At 45.4% G+C, this 12,759-nt stretch overlaps 1 protein-coding gene and 1 non-coding gene across 3 annotated transcripts in view; one reads left to right on the top strand and one right to left on the bottom strand.

Annotated features, from left to right (window-relative positions):
* BRD10 (bromodomain containing 10) overlaps nucleotides 1-12,759 on the bottom strand; it is a 143,213-nt gene that overhangs the window by 6,343 nt on the left and 124,111 nt on the right. The window lies entirely within an intron of this gene.
* Nucleotides 12,211-12,317, top strand: LOC112135052 (small nucleolar RNA U13). Its single transcript, XR_002916366.1, has one exon. It is a non-coding gene; the product is annotated as a small nucleolar RNA U13 (small nucleolar RNA).

The following is a 12,759-nucleotide window of genomic DNA, read 5'->3' as shown; positions in this document are numbered from 1 at the left end:
GAGCTCAAGAAATGTTATGGACTAGTTGAAAGGATCTGGGCAATGCCTCTGTTAGAAATTATTTATCACCAGGACCAGTTATAAATCAGTGTCATTTATTTATTTATTTTTATTCATTCAAGAAATATCTATTGAGTCCCTACTATGTACCAGAAACTGATAATGGAAAGGTGAATGAGTCAGTTCCTGCCCCTGAGAACATTAAGGAATAATCAACATGGAGGGTCCCTGGAACCAATGTTGCTAAATAAATAACTGACCCTGGGGAAGAGTAACCATACTTAAAAGGCATCTTATGCTGGACTGTGTTTAGTTCCTGAGAAGTGTCCCCCTCGGGGAGGCACCATGTGTAAGAATGGGAGTTGGGCCATTTGCCAGTTACTACTTATGTAATTCTAAATTATCTAAACTCATGAGCCTCAGTCTCCTCTGTAAAAGGGGTGTAATAATCACACCTACCTGACAGCGCTGCTGTGAGGATTTGAGAAGAATATGAAATAATCCATGTTAATAATCACTTTGCTCAGTTTCTGGCACTCAGTAAGAAGACATACATTTAGTAGATATTTATGGGCTGAGTTCCTTGTGGAAAGGGATTACATTTTAGTCTCTTTGTTAACTACTTCAAGGAATAGGCCAATCAATCACACAAGAGGTGGGATCTATAATGACTCTTCATAATGATGTGGCCCAAAGAGTGTTTCTCGGAGCACCAAAGCCAACACTTTCTTCATAATTAAATAGTTCAAGAAACTCTGCTGGCAATGCAATTGCCTTCTCTTGAAGATTCATAAGGTATATCAGTAGATTAAGGATGTTAGAAGAGTTTGTAATGAAGAAACCTGTTTAACTTTATTTAGTTCAGTATTTTCCAATCTTGTCGGACCAATAATATACTCTGGAAGAACCCAAACTCCTGAAGCTTCAACTCGGAAGGAGATTCTGGGCAGAGAGATGGTTGATGCCAGAGCTCCTGCCTCTCCTGAGGGTTTCTCCTTCCCTATGGAGTTCTCACTTTACTCTCTGCTGTTGCCATCTATTGACTTCCAGGGTTGTTCTGACGCCTCATTAAAACTCACAGTAGAGCTGATGCTGGCTGAAATATTACAAAGACTTTGCTAAACATCAGAGGGACTTCCAGAAAAATACAAAGAAACATCAAGAAACACATCAGGCTGGATGTGGTGGCTCATGCCTGTAATTCCAGCACTTTAGGAAGCCGAGGTGGGCAGATCACTTTAGGTCAGGAGTTCGAGACCAGCCTGGCCAACATGGTGAAACCCCATCCCTACTAAAAATAAAAAAATTAGCCGGGTGTGATGGTGCACTCCAGCCTGGGAAGGGCAACAGAGCAAGACTCTGTCTCAAAAAAAAAAAAAAAAGAAAGGAAGAAAAAGAGAAAAAAGAAACACATCAAAGCCTGATGGAAGTTGCAGCCCCCACACAGCCGGCTGCTGGCAGGCATTGTCCCCTTGAGACCCTGCCTCCTTTTCATCCCTAAAGGGCTGGTTGACCTATGATCAACCCAATCCTAATCCCCAATGCCAGCAGCCCCAAAGGAACCTGTCCCTTGATGACCGCCCACTCTGGTCTGGTGGCCACCGCTGGCTCTTTAAGATATCATGCTTGGGCCCTTGAAGCTTCTCTTAATTAACTGACAAGCAGACGCTGGGCTGGACCAATTAAATGAGCTCAGGGATGACTCACTGGAAGGAAATGCAGAGATACAGAACCAGATAATCTGACTCACATGGTCAGCCTCTCTAGGTTCTAGCTTATTTACCTGCAGAATGTCAGAGATAATGGATTTATCCAACCTCTGACTATAATTCTAAAAAATCCCATAGCTCGGATCTCCCTGTCAGATAATAAGTCAGTTCTACTGGATTGTTTTTTAATGTAACAAGATAAAAATGCTACGTAGAACTTACTTCTTTTTGAGACGGAATCTCGCTCTGTCTCCCAAGCTGGAGTACAGTGGTACAATCTCAGCTCACTGCAACCTCCGCCTCCCGGGTTCCAGGGATTCTCCAACTTCAGCCTCGCAAGTAGCTGGGATTACAGGCGAACAACAACACACCCAGCTAACTTTTTTTTATTTTTAGTAGAGACAGGGTTTCACCATGATGGCCAGGCTGGTCTCACTCATGACCTCAAGAGATCTGTCCACCTCACCCCCAAAGTGCTGGGATTACAGGTGTGAGCCATCACACCCCACCAGAACTTTCTTTAAAAACAAAAACAAAACAAAAAAAAAAACAAGCCAAATCCCAGCACTTTGGGAGGCTGAGGTGGACGAATCACAAGGTGAAGAGTTAGAGACCAGCCTGACCAACATGGTGAAACCCTGTCTCTACTAAAAACACAAAAATTAGCCGGGCATCATGGCGCACGCCTGTAATCCCAGCTACTCAGGAGGCTGATGCAGGAGAATTGCTTCAACCTGGGAGACGGAGGTTGCAGTGAGCCGAGATCCCGCCACTGCACTCCAGCCTGGGTGACAGAGTGAGACTCTGTCTCAAACAAACAAAAACAAAAAACAAACAAACAAAAAAACTCTGAAGTTCTTTAGCACTTAAAACGTCTGAATTAGTTTTCCCCACACAGACATGGTCGGGAAGAAATTAGAAAACATGACTCTGACCTTGGGCAATTTCAGTTTCTACCTGATCCCTTTCCCTCCCCTTCCCTTTCCTTCAACATTACTTTTTTTTTTTTTTTTTTTTTTCCCTGAGGAAGTCTCGTTCTGTCACCCAGGCTGGAGTGCAGTGTGTGCCATCTCAGCTCACTGCAACCTCCGCTTCCCAGGCTCAAGCAATTCTCCTGCCTCAGCCTCCTGAGTAGCTAGGATTACAGGCGTGCGCCACCACGCCCAGCTAATTTTTATATTTTTAGTAGAGATGGGGTTTCATCATGTTGACCAGGCTGGTCTCGAACCCCTGACCTCATGATCCACCCGCCTCAGCCTCCCAAAATGCTGGGATTATAGGCGTGAGCCACCACGCTCGGCCCATTACTCTTAAAATTATAAGATCTCACCCAAGGTGGAGGAAATCACCTAACTCATCCAGGGATAAGAAGTTCTGTCAAAGGGTTGGTTTATTCCTTCACACACTTCACACACACACAATCCTTCCCCCTCCCCCGACACTCTTTTCAACTATTTATGGTCTGGGCCTACTTCCGGGTATTTTGGGGTACCAGCAGGGAGACAGAAATGAGCAGTATTTATGGGAGAGTCAAATGCCCCTCTCAAAACAGTTAAAGCCTTCCTTATAAATGGCCTCTCTCTGTAAATATAAAAACTAACTATAAGAATCTCAAATGGTCAGCCCTAAAAGACCAGGTCTTGTGGGATTGTAGAGTTGGCCGCTATGAAGGGAAGACTGGAAAAAGTGCCTCCAGAGACACAGGGGAGGTCCACAGCCTAATAGTTAAAATGCTCATCACTTTCAAGAACTTTCCTAACCCCTTTAGTTCTTTGATGCTAAGCAGGGAAGAGGGAGGCTTGGAGACCAGGGATGTCCTCCCAGGTGGTGCTGGGGCCTGGGTAACCCTCAGGGTTGCCCTCAGGAGCCCTCTGCCCCTTGAACACCATGCTTGGTAGGAGTTATTGAAGGGCTGTGTACAGTGAGTAAGCCCTTTCCTGTCAGCAAACCTTCATCAAGTCTTCAGAGCGATACCTGTCAAGAAGGATATGATATTTAGGGTGATGGTGACTGGGTAGGGAAAGGCTGATTTCTTTCAAAATTGGAAACAGAAAAATATACTGAAACAGACAATTGTTCTTAGTGTTGAAATATCATCCTGATTTCTCTGATGGTGCTACTTCCTAGGAAGTCACTAGAGATGAGATCTGAGTGATGGTTTAGTTCACTGAGGCTCTACCATGTGGCAGGCTCTGTGCCAGGCAATGGAGATACAGAAAGACGTAATCCCCACTCTCACAGAGCCCAGGAACCAGTGGTTGTGTCAGACACGAACAGGTGATGTCACTGTCATGCAGTAAGCGGTAGGATGAGAATATGAACAGGGAGCTCCTGGCAGCCTTCCATAGTCTCCTGCAGGATTTTTAGATGTGCGACCCTATTCCTCTCACAGTGCTTAATAGGAAACAGCAAAGACTAGGAAGACTTCTCAGGGACAAATCCTAGCTCAATGAACCCAGTACTGTGTAACTGTGATGGTCACCATTTGCCAAATGTTGTAGAGGGCATCTCTGTCTTTGTCTCTGTGGGATCCCTTACTTCTTAATTTGGTGACAGCAATCTAGATTCTTCCTGAAGAATTACTCCTTCCCTGTTGCCTTAGCCTTGATGGGGTGTTAAATACCACCCCTTACACCCCACCTCCAGACACTTTATGCCTGAGCAAGGATTTCACATGAGACCCAAGCTAGCCAAACAAGTGTGGAAGTAGTCAGAATTAAAATGGAGTCACTAATGTTAAGAAAACCCTGACAAATTGAACCCTGACAAATGAAAGAGGCTTCTCATGCTTGTATACTTGATAACAAAAGACTGCAAAACCACAGCCTTGCACAAAGGCCATCACAACCTTACACAAAAAATACTGCAAGGACAACTGCCTAATTACTGCCTGTCCAGTCTCACACCGAAGTCACCCATGTTATTGATCTTTGTAGCCCAAAATAATTATTTCAGGACAAGTATGTAATCCTCTTCACTTTTCCTTTAAAAACCCTTGTCTTCCTCAGTGTGGCGATTCCTCAAGGATCTAGAACTAGAAATACCATTTGACCCAGCCATCCCATTACTGGGTATATACCCAAAGGTGTATATGTGGCACATATACACCATGGAATACTATGCAGCCATAAAAAAGGATAAGTTCATGTCCTTTATAGGGACACGGATGAAGCTGGAAACCATCATTCTCAGCAAACTGTTGCAAGGACAAAAAACCAAACACTGCATGTTCTCACTCACAGGTGGGAATTGAACAATGAGAACACTTGGACACAGGAAGGGGAACATCACACACCAGGGCCTGTTGTGGAGTGGGGGGCTGGGGGAGGGATAGTATTAGGAGATACACCTAACGTAAATGACGAGTTAATGGGTGCGGCACACCAACATGGCACATGTATACACATGTAACAAACCTGCACACTGTGCACATGTACCCTAGAACTTAAAGTATATAAAAAAAACAAAAACAAAAAAAACCCTTGTCTTCCTTTAGTTCCCCAAATATGCACATAGTTTGCTATGGCACATTACCATTGCAATGCTTTATTCCTAAATAAACATCTTTTGTTTTAGAGAACCTCTCTCTGTGTATTATTTAGTTTGATGCAAGATTCTCCAAGGAACCTGAACTTGTACACAGACAAAGATGAACATGAACAAAGCTGATTTCATTCTGGTGGCAGCAACCTGGAAGGTCATCCATTAATTCTTGCTACCTGTATCCCACAAAACAACTTCATCCTATTCCTTCTTCTTTTTTTTTTTGCGACAGGGTCTTGCTCTTTCACACAGGCTGGAGTGTAGTGGTGCAAACATAGCTCACTACAACCTCATTCTTGTGGGCTCAAGTGATCCTCTCACCTCAGCCTCCTGAGTACCTGTGACCACAGGTGCGCACCAACATGCCTGGCTAATTTTATTTTTTTGTACAGACAGGTTCTCACTATCTCTCTATGCAGCCCAGGCTGGTCTCGAACTCCTGGACTCAAGCAACCCTCTCACTTTGGCCTCCCAAACTGCTGGGATTACAGGCATGAGCCACTGCACCCACCCCCTATTCCTTCTTAAGAACAGGCTTGCTCATATTTTTCTATAGTTTTGGGGACACCTTCATAACCTCCCATTAATTTTCTTAAGTAGCCAGGGTTTCTGTTGCTCACAACCAAAGAACCTGGACTGACACAAGGGTTTGCTCCATGCCAGACACAGTAGGCCTCACCCTCCCTGAGAGAAAGAATTATTAGCTTTCCATTTTGCAGATAAAGAGACTGATGTTGACAGTCTTATACACCAAAAACACACGGCCAGTCAATGCTAGAGCAAGCATTTAAATCAAAATCAGAACCCAGAGTGCAGGCTCTCTCCTTTTTGTCCCTTCATATCACCAATCCAGAGCCCTGCCATTCAGGTATAAGCTGCTGCTTCTAGATCTCACATTGGTATGATTTACAGTTTACACAATGTTTTCACACACAATAACACAGGTAATCCTCATGGCCACCTGGGAGGTAGATATATTCATGACACGGGAAAATAGATTTACTGCAAGTCTGGCCAACCCACTTTTTTCCCTGCTTAAAACTGTTCTGTGACTCAACACAGCCTGCAAGATCAGTCCAAAGTCTCAGCGTGGTATTCCAGGCTCTGTGGCGCCCAGGACTGGGGCCTCAGGCCTGCCACTCCCTTTCTTGCACTTGGAGCTACAGCCATATGGAACGACTCACAATTCCCTGAAGCTCACCAGACCGTTCTGGGGCCCTGAGCCCTAAACTAGTAGGATGTCACCTTCCCGTCCTCACCCCAAGTTATGGTTGGTGAATGCCTGCTTAACCTCCACTAGACTGGCCTTCAACTCATGCCTGTGAACGTGACCCCTACTTACCTTCCAGACACACACAGCCCATCTTCCTCTCAAGCCTCTTCTGTACCAATACCCCCATTGTACCCTAGACAAGAATCTGGGGTGGCTGTAGCATTATTGGATATTGTAATGAGCCCTGGTGTTGACTCTTCAATATTTTTCCACCCCAAAGGTCATTTTAATCCATTCCTGTAATCTCAACCTTCCTGTGACTAGTCACAAATGGCCATGGGGTTTACCACATTTCTGATTTATTGGTGCTCTTCTCTGCTTACCTGCGAGCCTTGGGCCATGTTCTCAAGACGTCAGCCAGCTCTGTGCCCGTGTTCACCTGGAACTCCTTTCCTAATAGAGCCGGGGAACTGATGGAGCCTCCTTTGCTGCTTCCTGAGAGGGAGCCACACTCAAGGCCAGCCCGAGGCCAGCAGGCCACAGCTGTTGCTCTCAGGTGTCTGAGGGAGGAGGGAGCCCCTGTGGTCCTCCAGTTCCTCCACCCTCCTGGCTGCTGGGGCTTCCCCTTTCGACCCCTGCCTAGCCATGCCTCGATTCTATTCCCTTTTCTTCCTCACCACTATGCCCTCACCATCAGAACCTCTCTGTCCTGGGTCTCTTTACGTCACAGCAAGCGCTTGTTAGCTGATTAACAATTAGCCATGGCCATGAGTTCATACGCTCACCCCAAGGACTGGGCACCCTCTCCGAGCTGTTTGTACATTCACAGGGAATTTGCAGAAGCACTAGCCTTTCTTAATGAACAACTTGCCAGGCACTGTGCTAGAGGAGTTGACATATGTTATCTCATTTTTTTTTTCCAGTTTCACTCTTGTTGCCCAGGCTGCAGTGCAATGGCTCGATCTCAGCTCACAGCAACCTCCACTTCCCAGGTTCAAGTGATTCTCCTACTTCAGCCTCCTGAGTAGCTGGGATTACAGGCATGCGCCACCATGCCTGGCTAATTTTTTGTATTTTTAGTAGAGACGGGTTTTCTCCATGTTGGTCAGGCTAGCCTTGAACTCCTGACCTCAGGTGATCTGCCCACCTCAGCCTCCCAAAGTGCTGAGATTACAGGCATGAGCCACTGCGCCCAGCCCATATGTTATCTCATTTAATTCTCACAGCAATTCTGTAATTATTCTCTATTCCTATGTTGCAGATGAAGATGGAGTAGCTCAGAAAGGTTAATTAACTTGCTCAAGGTCTCACAGATAATAATGAGAGCTGGGATTCAAGGCACCTGTGAGGCATAGGTAGTAAGGACTCAGTAGTGACTGGGTTGTGGCCTTGCCTTCTCTGCCTTCTGAAGAGCCAGTTCTGTTCGTTCAGCTCCTCCTATGCAAGGGCAACAGGACTTTCTGGGATTTTCAGGCATAACCCTGAAGTTCAGGTAGCAGTTGCTTTCCCCAAATCTATTAAGCCAGGGGCTTGTAGCCTTCCCAAAAGGGAACATAGTGGACGCATGGCTAGCGGGGACCGAAAGGGGAAGCCCGAGCAGCCGGATATCAACCCTCGTTTATAGCAGTACCTCTGTGGGGTGTGTGAGAGAGCAAAAGCTCACAATATTGTGGGGAGCACTGAAGAGGGCCTAAGCCCCAAGCAGGATGAGTCAAGAGGAATCTGGCTCCTGAGCACTGTAAGCAGATGCCAAAGAGGCATCTCTGGCCCCTTCATGAGGTGGGCCTGTGGTGCCAGGTAGCCAAGTCCACTAGGTGGCAGCAGAGAACCAGTCAGTGGCCGGCGAGGTCTAGCAGGTACAAATCCTAACCCTGGGGCTGGTGTGGGGGCTGGGGCAGGGGCCGTGCCATCTGAGCTGCCTCACAGTAACAGTTCACACTATTGTTGCTAGGCATATTCTGTGCCACGTGCTGTACCAAGCACTTCCAACAGGATCTCGTTTAACTCTCACCATGAACCTATGAAGCAGATGCTGCTATTATCCCTTTCGTTTCAGATGCATGCACTGGGACTTTCAGAGGTTTGCGATTTGCCCAAGGTCACACACACTGAAGAGATGAAGCGCAGGTGGTTTGGACTCTAGAGCTCCCGCTGTTAGTTTGGGACTATATTGCCAGGGGAGAAAAGGAAGCCACTTGGAAGTGTTGAAAATGAAGGCAGGTAGGGCCTGGCTTAGGCTGGCTTTGGTGTGGACTCTGAGGCCCGAGGCCAGCTCAAGAACACAGACTAAGAGCCTAGTTAGAGGGAACTTCTAGGAGGCTTCCAGGAAACAGGATGTGGTAGGTTTTTCAAGTTGAGGTGCCCAGGGAACCCTTATTTGAAGGAGCGATAGCCAGCTTATCCTGTTCACATAACCCTGAAAGGGCCAGGCACCTCAGAAGCTGCAAACCACTCAAAGACCCAAAGGGATGCCTATGAAAGAGCCAGTCAGGTCTCCTTCGTTGAGCTCAAAAAACAAACAAGGGCCAGGTGCGGTGGGTCACGTCTGTAATCCCAGCACTTTGGGAGGCAGAGGTGGGCGGACCACTTGAGGTCCGGAGTTCGAGACCAGCCTGGCCAACGTAGCAAAATCCTGTCTCTACTAAAAATACAAAAACTAGCTGGGCATGGTGGTGCGTACCTGTGGTCCCAGCTACTTAGGAGGCTGAGGCAGGATGTGTACCTGTGGTCCCAGCTACTTAGGAGGCTGAGGCAGGAGAATCGCTTGAACCCAGGAGGTGGAGGTTGCAATGGCCCGAGATCACACTACTGCATTCCTGCCTGGGCAACAGAACAAGACTGTCCCCCAACCCACCCACCAAAAAAAATCTCAAACAAGCTGGAGAGCATGTTCCCAGACTGGCCATTGTGTGCCCAACGTGCTGAGTCTGGTCCTGTAGCATCCTCTGGGGGAGGGGATGATGCCAGCTGCCTGTCATCTCCACCCTGGAAGAATGCCAGGGCACACTCAATCCCCAAGTCAGCTCACATCACCAGAGAACTTCAATGAGACCTGGGAACTTCACCTTGCCCTGAGATCCAGGTCAGTACTCCCTCCTCTGTGATCTTGCCACCAGTCATCCATGGGCCAGGCTATTGTAGAACCCAGCTCAGTGCAATGGACTTTTCAGCTCAGAACTGCATCCCTCTTTGTAGACTAGTACTCACCACTAGGACTTTCTGGGATTTTCAGGCATAACCCTGAAATTCAGGTTGAAGTTGCTCTCCCCAAATCTATTGACACCAGGGGCTTATATCCTTCTCAATTTTTGCGCAAAATTCCCTGAGATAGCTTCCACTCTGGGAACTCAGTCTAAGTCATGCTCTATTGTTCTGCCTCAAGGTCTCCAACTGGTTGTTCTTTCTGAAATGCTCTCTCCATCTTTTCATGGCTGACTGCTTCTTACCATTTAGGTCTCAGTTTAAATTTTCCCTCCTTTACAGATAGGCTCTCCCTGTCTTGCCTAATAAAGATCAACCCTTCTTTGTTTTCTTTCTCCCTTACCATTTTCAGTGGTGACTATCCAGTATCCGGCAGGTTGGTACTGCCCTTACACAGGACGGCCTTTGTCCATAGCTCACAATGGAAACCAGAAAAATCATAGGATCTGAAAGGAATGAGTCCTCAGGTATTATGGGAAAGGGGAACTTAGAGGTCATTTAATCTAAGTCTTGAGCTGCTAGGACTGTCATATTCAGGTGGGTTTTTTTTTTCTTTGTTTTGTTTGTTCACAATGGCTATGGAGAGCTGGTGAGCAAAGGTGACTGTTGTGTCCCACTGAAATGCTTCTGGGCTATCCAAGATAGATTATGATGTTAAGTAGAATCAGCTTTGGGATCAATTATTTGGTGAGTGCAAAAGTAACTGTGATTTTTGCACTGTCGGACTTTGCTGTTTGATATTAAATACATTCTTAAATAAATGTGGTTATGTTATACATCATTTTAATGGGCATTTCTCACTTTATGTATTTTTGCTAATGACATCACTTGTTCTTTGTTGTATGTTTATTTTAGACTATGGAAATGTTAGACAAAAAGCAAATTCGAGTGATTTTCTTATTCGAGTTCAAAATGAGTTATAAAGCAGCAGAGACAACTTGCAACATCGACAACGCATTTGGCCCTGGGACTGCTAATGAAGGTACAGTGCAGTGGTGGTTCAAGAAGTTTTGCAAAGGAGATGAGAGCCTGGAAGATGAGGAGCTGGCCATTGGAAGTTGACAACGACCAGTTGAGAACAATCATCGAAGCTGATCCTCTTTCAACTACACTAGAAATTGCCGAAGAACTCAATGTCGATCGTTCTATGGTTGTTCAGCATTTGAAGCAAATTGGAAATGTGAAAAAGCTCATTTAGTGGTTGCTTCATGAGCTGAGAAAAAATTTAAAAAATGGTCTTTTTGAAATGTTGTCTTCTCTTATTCTACACAACAAGGAACAATTTCTCAATCGAGTTGTGATGTACAATGAAAAGTGGATTTTATGTGATAACTGGCAATGACCAGCTCAGTGGTTGGTCTGAGAAGAAGCTCCAAAGCACTTCCCAAAGTCAAATTTGCACCGAAAAAAGGTCATGGTCACTGTTTGGTGGTCTCTGCTGGTCTGATCCACTACATCTTTCTGAATCCTGGTGAAACCATTATATCTGAGAAGTATGCTCAGCAAATCAATGAGTTGCACTGAATAGTACAACACCTGCAGCTGGCATTCATCAACAGAAAAAGCCCAATTGTCCATGACAACACCTGACCACATGTCACACAACCAATGCTTCAAAAGTTGGAACAAACTGGGCTATGAACTTTTGCCTCATCTGCCATATTCACCTGACCTCTCATCAACCGATTACCACTTCTTCAATCATCTTAACAACTTTTTGCAGGGAAAATACTTCCACAACCAGCCGGATGCAGAAAATACTTTCCAAGAGTTCATCAAATCTTGAGGCATGAATGTGTATGCTACAGGAATAAACAAACTTATTTTTCATTGGCAAAAATGTCTTCATTGTAATGGTTCCTATTTTGATTAATAAAGATGTGTTTGAGGCTGGGCGTGGTGGCTTATGCCTGTAATCCCAGCACTTTGGGATTACACTGAGACAGATGGATCATGAGGTCAGGAGATCGAGACCTTCTTGGCCAACATGGTGAAACCCTGTCTCTACTAAAAATACAAAAATTTGCCAGGTGTGGTGGCATGCACCTGTAGTCCCAGCTACTCAGGAGGCTGAGGCAGGAGAATTGCTTGAACCTGGGAGGCGGAGGTTGCAGTGAGCTGAGATCCTGCCACTGCGCTCCAGCCTGGGCGACAGAGCGAGACTCCATCTCAGAAAAAAAAAAAAAACAAATGTGTTTGAGCCTAGTTATAATGATTTAAAATTCATGGTCCGAAACCGCAATTACTTTTGCACCAACCTAATTGATGTCTAAGTAGGTCATATTCCACCTGCAAAAAGAAAATTTCATCTATCCCTTGCAGATCAATGGAAACCCACTATCTCCAGTGGACAGTTAACATCAAAGGCATCACAGAGAACTCATGGAGCTCAGCTGAGGAGGTTTCAGGGATTTTTCTATTTCCTTTTCTTGATTATGAGAGTCTGGGACTAGATGCTCTCCAGACCTGTGCCTAAAGACTCTTCAACCCTTTGAGATGGAGATGAGGGAGGGAATAGGGAACCCAGTTTAGTTTGGATTTCAGATCCTTTTGTGGTTCATAAGTGTGATGATTGGGTTTCCATGTTCATGTGTGAGATATGCCTCCCTCAAACCTTGTTACAATGACATGGGCACCTTACCTATCTGACATGAGAAAAACAAATGTGGATTTCAGATAAACAAAAAATAACTTTTTTAGTGTATGCCCCATAGAATATGTGGACATATTTATCCTAAAAATATTGTATGGGACATAGTTGTATTAAGAAACAGTTCATTGTTTATCTGAAGTTCAAATTTAACAGGGCATCCTATATTTTATGTGACGTGGCAATCCTATGGAGGAGGGACCAACATTTAAAATAAATGGCTTCCCTAGGATAGAGCACTGGGACTGGGGAAAACAGAGGCCACAGTCAGCTGTGACTTTTTGAAGGAAGGAATAAAGTTGGTTTCTTTCATGCCAATTTAGCAATTACAGACAACCCCGTCAGAAATCTAAACCCGTGACTATCATGGGACTCAAAACCAGGAAAAAAAAATAAGTCAAAAAGATTAAGAGCCAGAGAAGCAGTCGTCATACACGCGGCCA

Source organism: Pongo abelii, chromosome 13 (assembly GCF_028885655.2).
Source record: "Pongo abelii isolate AG06213 chromosome 13, NHGRI_mPonAbe1-v2.0_pri, whole genome shotgun sequence".
Classification (NCBI taxonomy): domain Eukaryota; kingdom Metazoa; phylum Chordata; class Mammalia; order Primates; family Hominidae; genus Pongo; species Pongo abelii.
Note: the sequence above shows the minus strand (reverse complement) of the source record. Positions and strands in the feature narration are given on the sequence as shown.